The sequence below is a fragment of the Notolabrus celidotus genome, chromosome 10, assembly GCF_009762535.1.
Source record: "Notolabrus celidotus isolate fNotCel1 chromosome 10, fNotCel1.pri, whole genome shotgun sequence".
Taxonomy (NCBI): Eukaryota; Metazoa; Chordata; class Actinopteri; order Labriformes; family Labridae; genus Notolabrus; species Notolabrus celidotus.
In genome coordinates, this window is record NC_048281.1 from 25,947,227 (window position 1) to 25,970,851 (window position 23,625).

A 23,625-nucleotide genomic window follows, 5' to 3' on the forward strand; every position below is an offset into this window, starting at 1 on the left:
TTAAAATAAAAAGTAAAATCATTTAAAAATACAGCCTCGATAAGTTAAAATAAAGGATAAGTGTATATATTAAATAAAAAATAAAAAAATATAAAAAAATAGATCATAATAATCTCCACAGCCAAAATAAGTTAAAGAAAATTACAACTTAATAAATATATTAAACAACAAAATAATTAGATAAAGCTCTCCCTTTTGTCAGAGTTCATCAAAGGTCAAAAGGTCAGAGGTCCAAAAACAGCTTTTTATTTTCAAAAATACATTCTCTTTACTCTTTCAGTTATATGTACGCTGCTCCAGTCTCATTCAAGATATGTTTAAACAAATGAAATGTTGGAGTTCTTTGCCAATTCCAATTAAGCAACATGCATTTCTTTGCTGTATAAGATATTATGCCGATTCTCTTTGTGGATACTGGATCCAGCACAGAATCCAGTTCTGTACCGAAAAGGTACTGTATCTTGCTGGTGTCATTACCGGTGGTAATTTAAAAACCTTAACAGTCAGGTTGAGTACTTTCCTTCAGAACACTTTCAAACATCATGCTTAAGATTTTTTAAATCTTAACAAATGTTGAAAATGCAAGAGACCCCACACACAACAACAAACAATGACAGATGTATCAGTTTTGTTCTTACAGTGTCAACCAGAGTCCTTATGTTGAAACTGGAAATCCCACAGAATCTCCTGTGGTCAAATGAGACTAGGGTAAAAAAACATGGCAGAAAACAGGATGGTTGTTTAGCTACATGTTGCTAGCTGCTAAGCTACCTGGTACATCCAACACAGCAGCAAATTCTGTTCAACTCCTCTCCTTGTTAGTTTGATCATGGTATGTTTTACCGGACACGTTGTATAATGCTATGAATAATTGTGTCGCTATTGTTGCGTTTGTTATTCTTCCTCACTTAGTGTAGTATATTAAGTATTTTTTGGCTATGAAACTTCTGTTTGGCTTAATTAGCGTGAACAATATATAAAATGAAAATGGTTCATTTCACATATTTGCAACCCCCCCACCACCCCCTCGCATTTTTGTATTACATAGATACTGTGTGGGTCAAATTGACCCTGCAATCAAAGTGGAGACTAAAAGGGGTCAGAAGTGTCAAATACTAAATGTTTCTTTGCAACTGTGATACATATTTCACCCCAATCACTTTCCACTGTACATAAAAAAAAGTGAATTTCCATAAAAAATGAGTGAATTATCCTCATTGAACCATGATCTGTGAGAATTAAAGAACACCAATGCACTAAATATTGATTTAAATTGTTAGTAATGGAGTTCATGAGATTTAAAAAATGTAAATTTGGATTTTTTTGAGTTCTGACACTTTTGAATCATTAAATATGCCCGGGTCAAGTTGACCCAACAACATTATTGCTGTCCCTAAGAAATGAACCTAACAGGAGGGTTAATCAGCTTGTTTTCTGATTGGCTATCATTTTGTTCCACATGGCAGCCCATGGATTGCATGTCCAGCTGTCCTAACGCACAGTGCTGCACTCCTGTAGTGAAGTCAGGTAACGCGAAAATGATGATGTCAAAGAAAACAGAATTTTAAGGTTTCAGTATTTTTTTTTTCAAATTAGCGTCCGTGTTTAAAAGTAAATAGGAAAAGTAAGATAATTAATGATTAAGGAATTAGCATTGGATGCATGCCTAGCTCTGCATGCCTCACACTACAGGACAATCTGGGAGGATGATCTTAAAATCCACACTGAAAGAAATGTTGTGTTGAATCTGCTAAATTTTATTATGTCAATTTGTTGCATGAAATACATTTCTCTAAATCCAGATATATTTATTATTATTTATTATCTGGATTAAGAGAAATGTATTTCATGCAACAATTTGACATAATAAAATTTAGTAGATTCAACACGTTTTTTCAGTGCATCAAAAGATCCAAACTTTGCTTACTGTTTTTGCAATGAGGTAATCAGGCCCAAAATTAACCCTGTTATCTTGTGGTTTGTACCGTGCTTTAGAACCATAAAAAGTAAGATGTGATTTGGGAATTTTTTTTAAAATCTTATCCAATCAACTTACAGTTGGAGAACAAAATTACACATAAAGTCAGCTACAGCAGAACTACTAAACTGTATATTTGAGTGACAACTACACAGGAAAGGAAAACAGACAGGAGAAGTCATGCATCAAAACTGGACAGAATATATATAGAGATGAGGTGAAGTCAGCTGTAACTCAGAAGTAGGAGCACGACAGAGCAGCAGTGATAGATGTCTGTGCATCGGTGATGGATAGCAAAAGGAGAGCACAGGGGGAAAGCTTTGAGTGTGTCTGTCTTCCTCTCTTGCTCTGAAAATCTGTCAGCTTTTGAAACTCCTGGCCCAGCCCTCCGTTCTGTACGAGGGTTGTCTGGAAAAAAATCAATACTTTGGTACTCATAGATGCTTTGTGATACTCCTCAGCACCGTATGAGCCAACTGTCATTAATTTTACATTGTTAAAAGTAGTGAAGCTCTAAAAATCTACAAATTTACAGTCATATGCCAGCTCAAAGGTGATGCATGCTGGAGTGAGAGATTAGCAGTGGTTGAGTGACACAGAGGGGAAGTCAAGAGAGTAAGCGCAGTTAATGAAAATAAAGCAGTGTAGCAGAGAAAGGCAACATCGCTTTCTGAGTGTTTCACAGCTGTTTTGCTCTGAAGTACAAAAATGGCACCATGGTAGCTGAATGTTTAGACAAATTCAGGCCTTGTCTCAAATAGAGGCCTGTATACATTAACTGTTAACTGTTTGTGCATTTTTATAGACACAGAAACGCCACAAGTCACATTTACTGATCACCAGCTGTTGCCGAAACGAGAGCTGCTAGGATGACAGCTAGCTGTGGAGGCAGTCCTCCTGGCCAGAGAACTCATGCAACTTCGATGGACAGCTGTGAGGCTAGAGGTCGACAATCAGTAACAGGGCTAGTCAGGGGATGGAAATATGATAGCAGTGGGTAGCCTTGCTTCGACCCGAGGTTGGACAGGGATGATACAGGTAAGATACAGTGACCATGCGCCGAAAGAAGCACTAGGGAAAGGTTGGATTCATAACATGAGGTCAAATGTTTAAGAAAGTAACTTTCTGGTGGAGAAACAGCAGTGTCCTTTCCTGACTGATGTAACAACAACCACAGCAGGCAGTGTGTGAAAGCTGCTGTGTGTGTCTGATCTGCTCTGATCTCCTCCTGGGGTCTTTGTTCCTCAGTGTGAAAAGGGTGATAGAGAATATTTTCAAACACCCGGAGTTGTTTTAACAGGTTTTGCACTAGGGGTGGGAATTAATAAGATTTTATCTATGTCAATGCCCTGGTTGATTCTGCTGATCAATCCAATTCCTTATCAATTCTCCTAATGATTCCAGAGTATTTTTTTGAGGGGAACAAAACATATTCAACTTGAACATACTGAATAATAGGTAGACCTCATTCTCAGCCGCGTGAGTCCGGACGTGGCCCCTGAAGCCTAGTTGAAAAGACTTTGAATTTGGAGAGGAAAAACGTTTTTCCTCCGGGGGTCATCGTGGAGGTATTTTACCCGCTCTCTGTGCCTCATTTTCGGCCGCGTGAGTCCGGACGTGGCCCCTCGAGCCTGAAGGAAAACGTCCCAACTCCGAAAGGGGAGAGGTAGGCAGGGGTTCACCTCCCCGACGTGAATATGTTCACATGGAACCGTTCTCCACTTCGGCCCGACACGAACCCCAAGCTTCGAGGCCGAGTCGACAAATGCTTCAGCATATTTGATGTATTTGCACCTAGGAGTTCTGCGTCACAGAGTGTGTGACGTAATGCAACGTGACGCGACGTGGTGGGAATGAATCATTAAGAAGAATCGATAAAATTTGAGGTGTACAATTCTGATGGAATTGATCAATTGGAACCTGTTCTAAGTCCGATCAGGTTTTCGATTCCCACCCCTATTATGTACCTTCATCAAATTGACAAATATTGAAAACTAGCAAAAAGTCCCTTTAATGGTCACCACCTGAACCACTGATCAGCAAACATTTCCATTTGTAAAACTTAGGCTTTTGATTTCGTAATAATGGTTCAATAAATAAGACATCAAAGAAATAATTCATTGTACTTCTTGGACAATTAGTCATTGGTAAATAACATTTGCAGTCCCTCCAATGTGTGAAGAACTGTTGTGAACTGAATGCGTTTGGCATTTTAACCATTCTGTGGAAAATTGGTATCATTTTATAGGCTCAACAATCACAAGATTAATTGATAATAAAAACAGGGCAAAGCAATGTCACAAAACGACACACACAGGGAAATGCACAGACAAAATGATGCTGCCATAACAAACGAGAAACAGCAGAGCATCCATTTCTTCAAAATGTGCACATTATAGTTCCAGAGGGACCATAACATTTAAGCAACAGAGGGTGTTGTGAAGTTAATGTGCTGAGCGATGGAGGTGGGTTCATAAATAGTGTTGTACTCTGACACACTGAGCTGGCTGAGGAGGTATGCAAGACTGCTGAACTTGGAAGATCCTTACTGAATGAAAGTTCAAAAAGTGGCGAGGCCCTCCTCCACTCTGCGGCCCACACAGCGAGGCCTTCACACCATTTTATATAACCATGGATGGAGAGGAAGAGAGGAAAGAAGAGAGGCAGGGAGAAAGAGAGGTGGTAAAAGAGAGAGGTAGGTATAGAAAAATATTGAGTCACAGAGAAGAGAGAGACAAGTATATATAGAAACAACGAATAAGATGCACAATCATTTTATGAACTCTAAAAAGTATGGTGCAGTCTTACTGTAAGGCGGCCGATCTGAGAAAACATCACTGTCGAAGATGAGGCTGCTGTCAATATATACTTTTCTATTATCAAAAAGTCTATTTAAGAGACCAAAATCAATCTTTGCATCAGCCTTTGCCTCCCAGAACAATTTTCTTTACACTGCAGTGAACCTTAAACAAAGGCTCACAGATGCATAGCTTCATGCTTTTTCCTGACGGCTGAGTAAATCCTTAAAACAGCTGGGCTCCATTGTTGGAAGCAAATGTTACTCAAAGAGGGTTAAATGGTACATCTGCTAGCTACTTCTCTTCCAGCTTCAGACTAGTACATATAAGTTCCCCAACTTTTAAAACACAAGAAAGTGTATATCGAACTGCCTTAAATAAACTGTTAAGCCTGTGGTCATTATGAAAGAAGACATGTCGATTGGTACAACATAATGGCTCATTACTTCTAATTGAAGGTCTATGGCACAAAGGTTGGAGTGCTGTCAGGAAATGGCTACATTGACAGTTTGTGGAATTACTTTGTACTAATTACTGGATATTTTAAGCTTTAGCCATAAAAACAAGAAAAGTGACAGAATATAGAAAAAACATGAATACATTTAACTCCAGAGGTGGATATTGTAATAATAATAAGAAGAAGAAGAAGAAGAAGAAGAAGAAGAAGAATATAGCGCTTTTCTAGGTACTCACAGACATTTGAGTATTAGATTACTATGGTACTTTGTACATAAGCTCCAGAAATAAACACATATGAAATATGTTCAGTGAAATAAGGGAGGCTATTTTTGAAATCACATGTCTAACAAAAACATGTACCTACCTACATTACCAACAGTGGACTATCACTCTAAACCAGGGGTTCCCAAAGTGTGGGTCGGGACCCCCTGAGGGGTCGCAGGACACAAATGGAGGGTCGCGAGAAGTCTTCCAGTTTTTATATATTTTTTTAAGTAATCAAAATGTGCTTATTGATGATGCTTATTTTACCCATTATTGTAAAAATATTGACAAAAACTGTAGTTACATTCTAAATAAAACGCTGCAAATAAGTACATTTCAGTAGTTTTCTGCCTTTTTTTGTTGCCGGATGACTCTTACAGTTAGGGTTAGGGTTAGCTAACAGTTAATTATGTAGGTAAACTAATTTTGAAGTTGAGGTAAATGAAACATTTAATCACTTCGAGGGACAGTAGGGGTCACAGTTCTTTGGCACCTATATTCTGGGGGTCGCGGGCTGAGAAGTTTGGAAACCCCTGCTCTAAACTAACCAAGAGGGGACCATGGTTTGAGTTCATTTTGAAATATTCAAACATGTTTTTCTTATATAAAAAAAAAAGAAAGATTTTTTAAAGGTAAGAAATGTGTCATGAGTTGTTTTTGTGCGGTTGAATATTTCTTTAGTGGTGTTTTCTGTCTTTGATTTCCTGTTTTATCTTGCAGTGCTTACCTTGTGTTTTCTTGTTGTCCCATCTGTATTAGTTATGAGTTGTCCTTGTGTCTTCCCAGTGGTGTCTAGTAGTGATTCATGTCCTGTGTTTTACCTGTGTTCTTGTGGTTTTCAGTGTTTTATTTTGTAGAATAATCTCCCAGTGTGTTAAGTCTAGTTGCACTTCCTGTGTTTTCCTTCCTTTGTGATTGTCTACACCCGTGCCTTGTTGTTCTCACCTGTGTCTCCTTACTTGTTACCCAGTGTGTGAATATTTCTCTGTGTTTCCTCATGTTTTTGTCACACACCTTCCTGGTGTCCTTGTGTTTTTTGGTGCCACTTTTGTGTGTTATAGGGACATTGTATTTCTAGGTTTCCTTCATTTATTTTTTGGTTATCAAACCTTTGCAATTATGGGTCCTCCGCCATGTTTCTTTTAAAGGTTTTTATTTCTTAGTCCTGGTGAACCATGTTAGTCCTTGTAACCCAGACTGATCAGAAAGCAGACCTCCACCATTTATGGAGAACATGACTGTGCTGAGCTCAAACTGAATTTGTACAGGGAAATAATGGGGACCAATGTTGTTGGGTTTTTTTTGCAGTTGTTGCTTTATTTTTCCCGTAAGAGACCATATCTAAAATGTCAAAATGTGATGAAACCTTCAACTACCTGACAATTGTTGGTTATTAAAGCTACCGCAAATAATGTTAAGTGTCTGTCAATGTTGGCGCCCCCTGTGGACAAAGTTATAATCATAGACTGTATAAAATATGGACGTAGTATCCGTGATGTCACCCATCTGTTCCTGAACGCTGTTTTGTAGCTCCTGAAAAGGGGGGGTAGAAGGGGGCAGTTTTGGCGCCCCCTGTGGACATAGCAATACCTTCTAGCTCCTAACTGATCTTGTCCTGTGTGTCTGTGAAAAAAGTGTTGTCTGCCTAAAAATCTCAACCTGCTCTCTTTTAATAGTCAAATGTCCGACTCATCAATGTCCTTGCTATGGACAATGTGAAAGACGCATGCTGTTAATGATGCCACAGTGGTCACAGGTATTAGAAAAAACTTTGTAAAAACAATCAGTCTCATTGCTGATGGCCTTATTTTCTTTTTTCTATCTCATTATAGGCGCCAATATTAGTTTTAGTGTGATTTATCACTGGTTAAAAAATCCTCATACGAGCCAATCAAATTTCCGTGAATTTCATACGTCACAACGTGTTCCGGTCTGTAATGGAAGTCAGAGCTCGAAGCTTATCCAGTCCTCAACTCTGCCTGTTTTTCAGTCCCTGCACACATGTGTGCTAACAAGGAGCTTAGGAGGGAGGCATGCTAGTTGAAGGCTGTCTTAATAAACACAAAGGTTGGTTTTACTCCCCACGTCTGCAGATTTGAAGATCTAGTGGATGAATTTTATTTTTCATGGAAGAGTGCTAGCGCTAGTTAGCATAGCCATATAGCTATACTGACAAATAAAACAACAAGAAACACTAAATCTGTGACCAATCGTTCAGAAAGGTAATGCTGCAGGTGCCTCTCCGTCAGGATCAGATTCTGGATCAAATTCAGAGGGTTGAAGTAACGCGGGTCTGTGAGACATGTGAAACATTAGATCAACATGCTGGACAGCCGAGGCCACATCCACTTCCTGAGGGGGCGTGGTCAGAGAGTTCATTCTCATTTAAAGGCACAGACACAGAAAACAGCCTGTTCTGAGCAGGGCTGAAAAAGAGGCGTTTACAGGCATGCCAAAATATGATTTCAAAGTGTTTTTTTGAGCAATAAACTTTAAAGACATGTTTTGGGGACCTCTTCGACCAATATATTTTGATGAAAAAGAGCATAATATGTCACCTTTAAGACAAATGCCTCTCTTGTCTCCTGACAAAGCACTTTACTCAACATTCACACACATTTATAGACTGAGTGTAGAAGCAGCTGATGTCCATGGAGGTGGAATCCAACATCGTCGAACACACTCTCACTAACAGCTAAGGCTTCAGCCATTCCATCCAGCTGACAGTTTGTAACTTACATGACCCGATGTACTGATTGGCTGCAGAAACAGGTGGCGTGTCTTACATCCAGAAACTGGCAACTTGACAAGCTGACTCACAGAGCACCCCTTCAGCTCTTGAGTTATGCTGAACTGGTTAAAATTGCAACAACTTTTTCCATGCAAGATTCTGAAATGCTGTCACAAATTTCGAGTGTGAGCCGGTCGTGAGAGAGAGTGACATGGGGAGAATGAGGGCATGAGTTTAAGAGTGTGAGACACAGCATGTATACCTTTCAGTCTAAAACCCCTATATTGTAAAAACAGCGTCAAACAAACGCTGCTGTGTGAACTGACAGGATGACCACACATGCAGGATTGAACCTAATAGCTGCTCTAACTATTAGCAGGAGCAGTGACTTGTCAGTTCTCCACAGCTCAACCTTCTAATACACCATAAGCTTTGTAAAGTGGTTGTGAAGAGCAGGAGTCATGGTTTTCAGTGCATGGAACAGAAACATTGTCTCCACGGAGCCCTAAAAATAGGTCACGCTCTGCTCTCTGATCTACTCCGCTCTGTTACATAAAATAAACTCAGCTTTGTACCAAATCCCTATTTCTTTCCCTCACTCTCAAACAGATATACAGTACACAAACAGAGTCAACATCAAGCCTTACAGCATATACAGGACGCTGTTTTCCTCACTGAGACCTCACGAGGAGTTTAAGGCAGAAGTTTACCAGGATGTGATTGTACTTTGAAGTGTCACTTGTACTTTGGAGATTGTAATCTGGATTTTATCTGAGGTGTAAAAGGTTATTGATATAAACCATGTGTTCCTTAGAGGCTATATTTTTCATTGGGAAATTATCAAATATGTCTTGGCAGTCAGTGGTGCCGGCAGTCGTAACCCTCTATGGGCACATTTTATCAAGACTATTTTTATATCTCTCTCAAAATCAAATTGTGCCAACAGCATACCCTGTCCTTAGACTTTTTTTAATAGATAACCTTCTTTATTTTCTTTCTTTGGCTGCGTTCATCCGCCGACGTAGTGACGCAAATTCAAGTGACGACTGTTGTTAACGTCACTGCCTGTAGATCTGAGGAGTCATTGCATGAAAACATTTCTGGAGTATCGCATTAGTGTCAATATCAGATGAAGCTACAGGAAGAAAAAAAAGTTGCCAAGAAAAGAGCAAACCAAAACAGTGGAATTTTTTAGGCTTTTGAAAACAGCAAGTGAACTATCCTCAGCAAAGAAGCTTCTGCTGATAGCAGAAAGCAGCAGACATGACCCAAATAATCCCAAACTCTACATGAACATCAACACCATCATAATGTTTCGCTTAACGATGTACGTGTCCACTGCCAGAGCTGTGCCCTCCTTCAGCTGTTTCAACCAATGAGCATTTATCATTTGAATATATGCTAATGGATGCAATAACAACAAAATATAAAAGATTATAGAATAATATCCAGAAGTACAGTACGTCAAACTCTGATTGGCATCGTAACCTGTTGGAACTATGCTGTTTTCTGTAGACATAGTTGTTATTGTAAAGCTTATAGTTAGGGCTGGCTCAGGTTTGGACCAGCTCTTAGTTATGCTGCTATAGGCATAGACTACCAAGGGAACTGACATATTGGGATCCCCTCTATCCTCTCTCTGCCTATCACTTACTTTAACTCTTGGTCGAGGCAGATGGCTGTCTAACACGGGACTTCCTCCGTGTCCGTGTCCGATCCACTGCAGTCCGGCTCCGTGCTCTCTTGTCCATCAACACCCATCAGTTGTGTTTTCAGAACGCAGCACGGAGCAGGACCGCCGAACAGCTGGAGTCATGTGACCGAGGTTCTCCCGTGGTAATCACTGAATCAAGGATTCTCCTCTTCCTCTCTTCTCATCCATGTTGTCTTTTTCAGCCTCTGAAAACCTCTGACCTGTTGACTCCAGGCCTGGCTCCGCTCTAAATTACACTTTTTTTGTCATAGTTAAGTTAAAAACAATCTAGCAATAACACAGAGTGTTTTATTCTGAAAATTAACCGTTTTTTTTATTTTGTTTTGGTGCCTGACTTCCTGCTCTGTGCTGAATTGATGCATTGTGCTCCGGCATCCGGCAAAAATAGAAGTCTTGTGTATCTAGAGATAGAGACGCAGCCAGAACGCAACAGAGCGGATCCAGTGGGGGTTAACAGATTTACTAGAATAGAAACCTATCAGATCCGGTGACGGATCGGAGACGTACCAGAGACGAATCTGGTGGAATTTGGCCTTAACATTAGTCTGGCTCTGCTCGAGGTTTCTGCCTGTTAAAAAGATGTTTTCCCTTGCCGCTGTAACTTGCTAAATGCTGCAAAGTGCTCTGCTCATGGTGGATTAAGATGGGACTGGATCTTTTCCTTGATGTTGGGTCTTTGTTAGTAATATAACATAGAGTACGGTCTAGACCTGCTGTGTTTGTTAAAGCGTCTTGAGATAACGTTTGTTGTGATATCGCGCTATATAAATAAATATTGATTGATTTATTGTGTAATCTCGATACTCCTACCTAAGGGTCCTTGTGTAGGACAAGATTTTATAATCTTGTGAGTCCAACTGATTCGTGCTACACTACACTTCAGAAAAGTAGGGTAGGGCAAGGGCGGTCTGCCGAAATGAAACCATGGTTTAAACCATAGACTGTATAAAATATGGACGTAGTATCCGTGACATCACCCATCTGTTCCTGAGAGCTGTTCTGAAGCAAATCAACGGCAGCAGCTATATTGGAAATGCGGAACTCAACCAGGCAGAGTGTGACGTAGTGTGAGCCTCTTAGCCAATAGCTATGTGTTCCCGACCGGGAGTCGCGTCAGTCATGTCCTTATTTGGGCAAAACTGGTAATCTTAATATCTTCTGAACCGCCGGGTTAGAAAAAAAATTCACCCCCCGTACAGTGTGTGCCATTAGAGAGATTAGCTTCATAGGGCCAAGCCATTTTTTTGAACCAGGCTGTAAACATGTTTATTAATGCTGCAAAGATCGTCTTTTTCCCATTCATGTCTATGTGGTTTCCGGTGTTTCTGCAGCCAGCCTCAAGCGGATTTTCAATGTATTGCAGTTTATAACACATACATGGTTTAGGTTCAGAGGTCATGTGGGTGTGGTCAAGTTGAAACCAATCATCAGAGGGTCAGTGCGTCACTTGGTCTCAGCCTCCAAAATGGCAAAAGTAGTTTGACTTGCACGAGCAGAACTCAGCATGGAGAGCAGAGCAGTGCCTGCGCGAGCGCGAGCGCGTACGCCTCGCTGCGCGCTCTCGAACAGAAACCTTTCCGCGCAGAGCTGATTTGTGCTCGCGCGAATCATTGATCACAAGCAGTGTCATTCCCCACCTCTGTCCCTATGTTTTTATGGGCGCTCGAAGCTGCCTAAATACCTCTCGCCAGTTGAATTTCCTTACGAGGACTTCATATCTATGTGTGAGTTATTATCTGCTCGTGAATATGTTTTTACAAGCTCTCCCGTTTTGACATAAATCTAACACCATAATACCCTCATGGTGGACTGGAAGGGTTCAGGGTCCACAACCAAAGCAGCGTTTCCACCACTGTTCTTTGTAATCCTCGTCCTCTCGATCCACCATTTGTGTCTTGAGCCTCGTCTTTTAGTCCTGTTTCCCTTCACTTAAATAAGGCTTATACACTAATCACAGCCATAATTGGTGATAATGCCATTGTGTGTTTGCAGATGAAAGCATTAGAGATGAGAGAGCGGCTTAATGCCACTGAGGAAAGATCATCTGAACCCTTCAACCTTTCCTATTGATCCCTGAGCAACATGACGCCTATTGCCTTTAAACACTCCGATAAACAAGCACAGATTGACACCCTGGGACCAAAATGCCGCTGGATCTCTCTTTCAATCCAGAGCATGTTTAAATCTATTATTTTTTCATCTTTGTTGCATGGTGTTAAGTATTGTTACAGAACATTTAACGAAAGCACAGGTTAGATATAGGTCATCCAGTAAGCCACTTTTCTGCGTTCATCCTTAGTGTTAACAATGTTCTCACATAGGAACGTATCTCCGTCTCGACTTTGGCCTCTGCTAAGTTTCCAACACTAGCTTAAAGCTGTCAGCCCACTGCTGGCTCAACTTCTGAGATTCAAATAAACATCCATCAAATAATATTTAAATGAGATGTGTGTGAATATTTCACTGTGTGTCTGCTGAGCATTCATGGAGAGACTGCCCTATCCTGACAAGGAGATTAGATTAAGGCCTGTTAAGAATCCAAAGTCAACATCCAAACAGAATGAGTGATTGCATTTTATATTATCTCCAGTGTAAATATGCCCCCCTGAGAAGAGTAACTGGTGATCATAATAGAACACAAACTAAACTGATGAAGCCAGATGTCTGCTGGTTTGAAGGCCCAAATAGTGATGCTTTTTAAAAGCTATGATTTTTTTTTATGGCTTATGTTTGATAAATTTGATGTGGCAGATTGAAAATACTGTGGATTATGCAGGAATAAACTCAACACAAATCTCAGTGACGGTTAGCTAATCAGTTTTTTTATTGGCTTTGCTTCAGTAGGCCATGTAATAGGCCACATTTTCACCTGTTTGTCAAAATGTTTATTCCACAATAGCTTGTCCAAAGTAATTCTAGGAAACTTGATTTCTTGATGACACATGACAGGGCGGTATTTAGTGTGTTGAGCATGTTTGAGTTCACAAATGTATGTGGTTGCTTGCTTTGATATTGATTCCTACTCCTTTGTTTTCTTTGAATTGATATGTCCTATAAATATTCTTCTTATTATTATTATTTTCTTTTTAAATTATGTTTATGAGCGTCCTCGCCCTTAATGACAGGACAGCTTAAGAGAGACATGAAACGCGGGGACATGCAGCAAACGGGTGGGATCCAAACCGGCAACCTCCGCAACGAGGACCGCAGCCTCTACATGCGGGCCGCCCAGACCGCTAGACCACCAGCGCCCCTCTATAAATGTTCTTTGATAAATTGCATAACATCTATAACCTAAGGGTCAGGCACAGGGCGTAAAATTAACACCTGCCAAGTGCCAATGGTGGGTAAACAATGTGACTGCCGTGTAAAACAAAAACACACACCCACCAGTGGCCAATGGAAAATTTTGTATTGCATGTGAGGTTTTGTTTTCATACTTTCGCTCATTTCTGCCGACTGTCAGGCTATTTTGACTGTACTTGCGTTGTGATTTGGTACGTTGGGAACAGCGTGACGTCAGCTACTGGAGTTCTATTCATTCCCTTTGCTTGAAGAAGAACGGCGAGAAGTTTTCGAGGAAGATGTGGCGACACATTACCGGCGTGAAGCCACCACAAACAAAAAGGATAAACAAAGAGGCAGGAGACGATCAAGAAGACGAACAGACAGCTAAACGGAGTGATGTATGGTAATTATTTTAAATGATGATTTTTTTATTTGGCCAGAGAAAAATATTTTTGGCCAGTACATTTTTGGAGGTCACTAGCCAATGGCAGATGAGGTAAAAAGTTAATTTTACGCCATGGTAAGGCACCTTTGTATCTTAAAGAGCTCACAGTGCCCTATTACCCCTCTAGAACACTACACTCCCAACATGCAGGCCTGCTTGTCGTACCTTAAGTCTCTAAAACTAGTATGGGAGGTTGAGCCTTCAGTTATCAGGCAACTCTCCTTTGGAATCATCTACCAGTCAGTGTCCGGGTGGCAGACCAGCCCTCCTTTTAAGAGTAGGCTTCAAACTTTCCTTTTTGGTAAAGCTTATAGTTAAAGCTCGCTCAGGCTTGGACCAGCTCTTAGTTATGCTGCTACAGGCTTAGACCGCTGGGGGGAACACTGGAATACCCCCTCTCACCCCCCTATCACTTACTTTAACTCTGCCTGTCCCATTAAAGTTACTAACCATAGATCTTTCTAGAGTCCCTTGTCTCATAAGTTCCTCTGAGTCACTGCTGTAGACGGCCTGCTGCTACAGATGTGCCAGACTCCAGTGGCTACAACTACTACTATCTGTCTCACCACTATCATATCTCTCTCTTAATCTCCTCTATCCCTTTTTCCAATTCCAACTGGCTCCCGGCAGATGGCTGTCTAATATGAGTCTGGCCCGAGGTTTCTGCCTGTTAAAGGGAAGTTTTCCTTGCCGCTGTAACTCCCTAAATACTGCAGAGTGCTCTACTCAAGGTGGATTAAGGTGAGTCTTCCCCTGTCTTGATGTTGGATCTTTGTTAATAATTTAAAATAGAGTATGGTCTAGACCTGCTATGCTGGTAAGCGTCTTGAGATAACGTTTGTTGTGATTTGGCGCTATGTAAATAAAGATTGATTGGTTGATAACCATTAAGAAATGTAAGCTACAAGTTAACCTTTGGAGAACCGGTTGATGCTGGTCTTTGCAGCCTTTATTGACAATTATGAGTCAACAGGAGTCTTATGAACATTTGACAAATGTAAATATGTGGTTTCAGGATGTCTGATTTATAGTTTCTCATTCGAGTGTGTCAGAAAAACTTGCCCAGATCTGTATTTTAAAGCACTTCTCTACATGCTGTACTTAAACAATTTTATGCATGAGAGTTTGCATAAAATGTCACTTCCACAGCTGTGTGTGTGGGTGTTTCTCTCTCAAGTCTTTAGTGTTGTTTGATTCTGTAACAAAGCTTTGTTCCTATAGTGTTGTTTTTCTTCTTATAACAATGCGTCAAGCGGATGTCTAACCTAAAGTGTGCGTTAAAACTGCAGCGTGTGATGTTCTTTTTCTTGCAATTACTTTATGGGAACAAAGTTGAACATATTTTCCCCTTCATTTCAAATCAAGGTTTGAATACTTTATACAGCCGCTCTCATTCCAGCATTCAGTGGTTTATCAAACGCACAAAAGCAGAGTTTATTTAAAAATACATAAAAATACTCATTACTGAGGCTGATAGATAACTTTTGAGAGCTGACTTGTATAAAAGAAATAGTTAAGAAAATGTTCCATCTTTAAGTGTTCCCAGCCTGTCAAACAAATGATCAACATTTGTATTATTGTAGGCCAAACGGTCACAGAGGAGAGATGGCATATTAAGAACTTTGGCGGTATTTTTATCTAGAAATTAGAGATAAAGTTATAAGTAGGCTGTTTCTGTTGAACCGGCACACAACCGCTAAACCAAGCAATGCATAACCAGCACAGGCATGTGGATGTTAGCCTGCAGGGAGTGGTGGTGCCAGCTCAGCTTGACACTCAACAAACAAGTTTGATATTGTTTATTTGAAGAATATGTGATGCCGTGTTAAGCGGGGTTGAATAAACTGTTCCTGATTTGGACTATTTTTAATTTTTTTTTACCTTTAGAGTATTCGGTTAGTCGGAATTTAACTTTCTGTTTAAACAATTGGGTAAATCGTTGTTTCAGAATATCCCTTGTTTATATCATGCAATGTAATCAGTGGTGAGTGATCTGTGCTATAGTCAGTCCCTCCAGGATTTCTCAGGATTTTTTTGTGATTGTTGCGGCCCAAAAAGCCTGATTTTGCAACAGCTTTTTGAAAAATTGCAGTGAAAGTTGCAATTTTTTTTTTTTTTGCTTTTCCCCCCCATAATATCTCAGGGGCAAGTAAATACGCTAAATTACAGTTGTTTTTAGAAAACATTCTTGATGTAGCCACTGACTCTATTTTGATTCTCTTGATTCACTAGAAAAATGCCATGAAAGGACTGTATGGCACATTTACGACAGCCCCTGAATGCACCTCGCAGAGACAGAGGCACAGACAGTCAGTTCACGGCACTCTGAAATGCATCTTTGATGAGGAGGAGTTGATCAAAACGTACTGAAGGTGTCTGATGTATCACCAAACTGGATTAAATCAAGCTGTAGATGCAGAGCTTTTTACTGTAATGGCGGCAACAACGTCAAACGTCAAATAGTAAACAGACGTCCCTGGTTGTGTCTTTGTCACTAACACACACCGGGGGTAAAAATCCTCAATAAAGATGAGACAGATGCATGGAGGAGAGAGAGCTGGTTCATAAAGCACACCTGCTGCAGGTAGGTGACCAAGCGAACACTGTGCCCATCAATCTATAAATAACAACGATGTCATTGTCACTTGTCCTGCCTACTGTCCCCTCTCTTCACCCGTTCTCCGTGCCTGTTTTCCTGTTGAAAAGTGCCGATCAAGTGAGGACTTAAGTTTATGTTCCAAGGAAGTGAAATTGATGACAAAACCGATGACGTACAGGGGCTGAGATTAAGGTAATTGGTCAAATTTGCGGTAAAATTGCGGTGATTGTATAAAATTGGAAGGCTGCGAAAAAATCACACTGATTGGTTAAATCTGCGTCGATAGTTGCGATCGCGAAATCGCAACTTCCTGGAGGGACTGTATTGTCTTGCACATAATGAAGCAGCTTCATGCCCTTGCTACTCAAGCATTCCTGTCCAGCAGTGAAACCTTAACTCTTTGAGGGATATGTATGAGCAGGCGACTGTGGAAGTTTTCAGGAGCAGGCTGTCCTTACATTTTCTGGAAATTCTCAACAACGCATGCACTTAAAACAAAAAAGCTGTGGAATTTTAAGGCAACTGTCTGCACTTGATTTTTGAGTTTTGAGGCTCACTAGAAATCTTACATTGGAGGCAACTGAAAATGTTCCTTTGTTAGTGCACATTACTGCACCATTTTACCACTTGCAAGGTAGCTAGCTTATTTTCCAGGCGGCTAAATATTGGTAATGACCATGCCTTATTAAACTAACTAAACAAATTAAAGTTACATTAACTGGTTATTACCTCACCATCAATTGACCAACTGTAAAGCTAAAGTTTCAATGCAATACTCAAACAAATTACTCACCTTTAGGGCGATAAAATCCACACAGGACAGGAGAGAGGGCGCGACATGTGGGGAATTGAAAGTGTGGAAGACCCCTGTAGATTTGAGTTGGAGACCCTGTGATGATTGCAACATGTTTGTGGCTTTTTAGTTGGTTTCTTTTGTGGAGTTTCTCTCCTTCTCTCATAGATTGGGCGGCTCCTCCCACACCTGCACCTTCACACCTGGACCTGATCTCTGCAATCACCACCTGCATTTAGGCCCTGCTCGGAGGCTTCTCCAGTGCCAGATTATTCCTGCATCTGAAGTGGTATCTTGGCCTGTTCTCTCGTGAATTTGCTAGTTTGCTATCGAGTGTTCCAGCTTTGTGCTTTTTACCTGTGACTAACCCTGCTGCCTCTGTTTCTCCAGTGCCTCCACGAGCCCCCAGTGCTTTTTCCCTATCGCTGCCACACTGCCTCTCTCTCTACCTGGATTTCTTCCCCAGCCTCCACCTCTAGTCCTCACGCCTTGGACCCTGGATCCCTTCCCTGCTCCCTTTGTTCCATTCAATAAATTCACAGAACTGCTTCCTCTGCCTCCGGCTGTGCTTTTGGGTCCACACTTTTAAATCTGGTTTTCTAACCGTCACAGACCCCGTTCTTTGTCTGAAGAATACTCAAATAATTTAGCCGAGACTCAAACTCATAATTTTAACATAATTTCAAGTTTTGCCAACCCAACTTATGAAATGAGACCAACTTTACACAACAAACTTAATACAGGTAGTTGAGATAACTACTAACTACTACTACTACTTACTTCACCAAAAAATCATTATCAGGCCAACAATTTTAAGTTTTCATTTTTGCTGTGTGTGATAAATGTTTAAGTATTCTACATGCCACTTCGCAGTTGTGGCCAATGCACAGTATGCACATGAACCAGGATGCTAACTGAAGTTCCCTTTGAAGAACACTGATGTAAAAATAAACCAAAATTTCTGATGATTCCTCCTGGTACCTCTACAAACAATCTGTTCCTTTTGTATTTTTTACTATTTATCTTGCATAAGGTTTGGCACTTGGACAAGTACTATGACAACTCCCACCTTTTGATCCACCATCCAATATGCTACACTTGGAAACCTTCTTGCCAAAATACCCACAGGACACTCTTTCTAGCATGACCGTTCACCGTCTTTGTCCATTCTGGCTCTGATTATGACATGCATGTGTTGTGGCGACCAGTATTCCCTGTGGTGCCATAAAAGCCCATTCCTCCATCAGATAAACGGCATTTCTGCTTTGTTACTCATTGTCCTGTTGATCCAGAGGCTGCAAAACATCATATCTCAGCCCTCCAAACCCTTCCATTTCAAACCCCAGGCAACCCCTCCCTCCCATCTTCTTTAACTCCTCACCACAGGTTCGATTAACCGCGTGCGCTTTGTTCTGACCCCCTGAGGCTAGCCCTATTGCAGCGTACCTGAGTGTGTGTGCATGTATGAAGGTTGTGTGTGTGTGTGTAAAAGAGTGTGAGTGGAGTGTGGAACAGTAGTAGAGTCTTTGAAGACAGAGAGAGAGGGGGGGGGGGGGGGGGGGAGTGCCATATAAACAGAAGAATACCATGGGACTAAATAAACCTGTGCTGTTGATGTTATTGTACTCAGTATGAGGAGGTGATAGAAAATTGTGAGAATTTGAGAATTTTGCTGAAACTAGGAAACTTTTATCAAAAAAAGGAAATGAGAAAGGTGACATGCATGCTGTGTCTCTTGCAGATTAAGGTAAGAAAAATCATGTTTAGTATGAATCAGTAAGAATCAGTACTGAATGTTCAAAGTCAAAATTCTGACATGTTCTTGTATCTTGTGGCAGTATGTTTGCGTGTGTATGTGTGTGTGTGTGCAGCTGATGTAATAACTTGTAAGACTAAGTGTTGTTTACTGCTAATATTATTCACACAGTATCTACATAGGGTCTTTCGTATTCAGGATATGCTCCTTCAGTGCTGTACACTTACCAATGTGCACTTATTTCCATCCAGAAACAGTGTCAGTGTTCAGCACATGGAGAGTAGTCAATACTGAGGCTAGCATTTCTGCCTTCATATGTATTTGTGGGCATTTATATTCACATGTTTGTGTAATGTAGTACAGTTGAGTCATCACACAACTTCATGCTGTGTTTGACCCCCCCCCGCTGAGACGGAGCTATTTGTTCTGTGGAGGCCCTGAAGGACTTCTGCTTACAAGCACAGCAGGAGGAAAATACAGGAAATCAACAACGATGGAGAGGCAGTGTAAGTGTTATCTTTAATGCATGCAGCTTCAGGTGGAGCTAGCAGTGTTGCATTAGAGTTAGCTTTGTGCACGCTGCAGTTATTTCTGACACCTTGCATTATGTCTTTGTGGCTTTTGTGAAGAAACAGGATGACAGATTTGAAAAAAAAAAAAAAAAAAACCAGAAAAGTTAAGCAACAATGACCAATGTCAGTCTCTGAACTCTGTATTGATTGATACAGTTCTGAGAAGAGTACGCTGAATTTAACTATGAAGGTCAACAAAGAAGAAGAGGAATTAACCTTCCCACGTACATTGACACCTATCATTGTTTCAAAGGGTGTAAGTTAAAAGAAAGGTTTGTATTTCTTGGGATCTGAAGTCAAATAACCACCTCAGTGTGCGCTAATTTTCAGGACCTGGCTCAGTGCACATGGCAAAAGAAGGTAAATACACAGCCAGCTAAAATGCAAACGTTTGTTAACAAAAGAAAGTGCTATTAACTCAAGATCAAGCGGCAACCCTGATAATGATGATACTAATGGCCTGTATCCACTACAAGCGCCAACCTCCGGTCTAAAAATATGAGTCCAATGCAGAAGTGCTAAAAACTGCAGCTCATCAGGGATCCACTTGAGGCTGGCTCCGGAAGTACCGGAAACCACATACACACCAATTTTTTTAAAAAAAGGATCTTTACAGCAGAAATAAGCATGTTTACAGCCTGGTACAAAAGACGAGTGTAGTCTGGATAGCTCTTTTCTTGATCCATATTTCATACAGTCAATGCTCAAGATGCACAAAGAAGATTATGTGTGTGCGTGAGTAGATCAGTGTGAAGTTTGTTGGGTCAGTGGAAGATGTGTGGAGTGTGTTGTACAGTGTACAATAAACTACAAAGATGGCTGAAGCCAACAAAAATAAAAACATGTTGAGAGTTCCTGAGATCATAAACACCTGTGAGACTGGCCAGGTACTCCCAGGTGTGGCACAACCCTGCCCACAAGCAACCTGCAGGGAGACAAAACCAAACCCAGCAAATGGCCAAAAGGACCAAAAAACGGCATGCCACTATACAAGTGAAGACACTGATCTTCCTCTACTCTACAGCATGCAGCACAAGCCTGCATTTGTCAACAGAGCTGTCATTCAACCGGATTTTTAACATCAAATAACTAGTTAAAAATTAACTTACACTTAAAATGAAGGAGCTCTAAAAGTTCAGACTCCAGGTGTGTTGGAGGTTGTTCTGTTTGTTTTATACAGGCTTCGATTTGAACTTAATAACACAACAAATATACCCTTACCTTTGGTGCTCATTCTGAAGCTCCAAATTCAGGGATGTGCGAGGATAAGGACTCTAAAAACGTGCTATTTTCACGCAATATGACGGAATGCAGAGAATCTGCCAACTGGGACAAGTTGTGGTAAATTGGAATTAAAAATGTATGTTAACTAAAAGCTAGGGTTGGGTAGTCATGGAAAACTAGCATGAATTTGAACGTAGCATTTCCTCAGGACTCCCTCTAACCCCTAACCCCCCTCCCCTCGGAGCTCCTCCAGAACGACGACCCCGCTCACATGCACGAGCACCACTGATTCACGACCATATGATCATGACTGATTCAAAACCGGTCCTCAGCACATCGTTTGTGTTTTGCACTACGTCAACTCATGTCTCACTCAGCGGTGAGAAAACACCAAAACATTATCATAGTGAAAATTAAAAACACAAACAAAAATGAAATGTACGCACAGGAGGCGGGCAGAACGGCAGGACGATTGATTGGTTTCATATTTCGGCTCCTAAAGGCAGGGATTGGTTGGTGTTTTCCCAGGTTTACTTCGGCTGTAGATAGCAGCTTTTTTTTTCACTATTTTTAAGAACACATTATGTATTGATTGCCATCGGGACATAAAGATCATTTTAACCAGTATAACAAAAAGTGTATCTAAATCTGACTACCAACCCCAGCTTTAATGGAGATGGAGTAACCACTTTTTTTTTGGATGCCTGTTAAAAGAAGAGTAGCAAGTTGAGGTAGAGCTCAGAGCCCATTAATGGAATGCTACCTTTTGGAAATTGTTGGAATCTAGTTGTGGGGATCACATGATTCGTGTCCCAATCAAAAGCCCCTTTCACAAATGACATTGTGGCATTTTTCTAGATAAATTCCAGCTGAGGAAAATTCAGGAATTCCTTTCTACATATACACCTCACACCAATAAGTTGTCAGAGTCAGAGGTGCAATCTCATAGTACTTGGATTGGTGGTGGTGACAGGGAGCTGGGAAGTGTGTCCAGAGGAAGAGGGGTCTTTTGTAATGGTGACTTTTAATGCGTTAATATTAGAAAAACATAAATAAGGATGTTACAGAGATACAAATGACGTAGAAAATGAAGTGTTGAGTATGGATATCATGCATTTGGGTTTTCTGTGAAAAAATGCAAACTTCCCTGACAATGCTCAGAAGAGTACAGTACACAGAAAAAAGAGCCAAAGGACAGCGAGGAAACTAAAATTTCTCTCGGATTTCAGCTTTTAATTAGAAATGGTTTCAGTACTCTCGTCAGAGTGAAAGTTCAGTAAACTATAAATGAGTTGGGGAATGAAAAATCAAAGGCAGAACAATCTGTTTATAAACGGGAAAGGTCTGGTTTCTACTGTAATTTATTTTATCAATAACTATGAACATTTTCAGACTTGTATGCCCCATATGACACCGGATAATAAAGCTACACAATTAATGTGTTAGTAATGCATTAGTAGCTCTTGATCTATTTATAGATCGTTGTGAGGGATTGTGAATCCCTTTGCCTTTCATTTAAATGTCACAATCATTAAGGTCATGATCATTTGACATACTTCTGAAGTTTTAATCAATTCATTTTGAAATTCATTTACATGCTTTTTGTTTAGTGTATCATTTAATAGAAATTAATGACCTCCAAAGTCCATACACCCTCTGTGTTCTCAGTGTGATTCCGTGTTTGCAGTGTGTTATACAGCCACAATGCCTGTGATTCTAACATAAAGTATAACATTATTAGTATAATTAATGTGTATTATTTGCTGTCCTTCTATTTTCTGCAGAAGCCACAGTTTTCTCATTACACCAATGCAGAGATAACACAACGTATGAGGAGTAATGAGCAAATATGTGTTCAGGTATATATACACTGGGGAGCGCACACATCTGTATGCACTTCAAATCATTTCTCAGTTATTGTTTTCATCTCTTCCTGTCATGAGATTCAGAAGAAAGCAGAGCCCAGGCTGTGTTTGACAGAGGGATAATGAGCTACTAGTAATAGAAATATGCTTTGTGGTACACACACTTACACACACATACACACAGACGCATGCTGTACACATTTCCATCTCTACGCCAATGACAATGTAGTGCGTGCCCTGTGTGATTACCGGGGACATGTGATTAATAACCTGTGTTCATCGTAACCTCTTCATGCTAGTCAATATGTCCTATATTAGAATAAATGGATGTCAGGGCACATGTCAAGACCATTCCTCAGGCCAGATCTCATTAACGTGCACCTCCCACCCCCCACCCATAACACACAGACACATGTGAACTCCCAGCACACAGAACTCAAGGCACAAAAAAAACTGCACATACAATAGACATGTGCAGAAATAGATACACAGGCAGACATGTACAGTAAAAACACTCAGAGCAACATGATTCAAAAGAAACCATGTTACTTTGATGTTTGCCCTCAGAGACTCCAATGTTGAAGCAAAAAAAAAGGGTTTAACTACATTTATATGGCGTCTCTACGCCGACTGACTCCAGCAACAAAACTGTACTACCGACTATGTGCCTTATACTTTTAAAAATACCAACAATATGTCAGCCTAAAAATTTGTCTTGATTTGAGCATTTTACTGTTTTAAAAATCATGATTTATCTTGTGCTTTAAAAGGTTTTTAAAAGGATGAGATGTATAACTTTTATTTCATAGAGCAACATTTTTTTTTACTTAGGGAGAAAAGGTCTAAACGTTATGGTAGTGAGGATTTAAGCAAATCATCAGAAGTATATATAATTAAAAAAAGAAGTGGTGAGCTCTATTAGTTGATGATAATGGAGAGCAGGGGAACTTTGACTGTGATGGCCGATGAAAAAGGTGGTCGACATCCCTCTACAAAGAGCTTTAAAACCTATTTGTGCACACACTAAAGCCTAAAATTAAAAAGGCTAAAGGCTGATTTATACTTCTACGTCAGCCCCTACACAGCAGGGGCTGACGAGGACATGAGCACCATGTCCTCAACCTTTTCTGCAAACCATG

The 23,625-nt window shown here is 40.5% G+C and overlaps 1 protein-coding gene and 1 long non-coding RNA gene across 2 annotated transcripts in view; one reads left to right on the plus strand and one right to left on the minus strand.

Annotated features, from left to right (window-relative positions):
* Positions 1-23,625, minus strand: part of il1rapl1a (interleukin 1 receptor accessory protein-like 1a) — a 479,938-nt gene that overhangs the window by 300,547 nt on the left and 155,766 nt on the right. The window lies entirely within an intron of this gene.
* On the plus strand, positions 16,473-17,618 carry LOC117820105. Its single transcript, XR_004632690.1, has 2 exons — positions 16,473-17,358; positions 17,460-17,618. It is a non-coding gene; the product is annotated as an uncharacterized LOC117820105 (long non-coding RNA).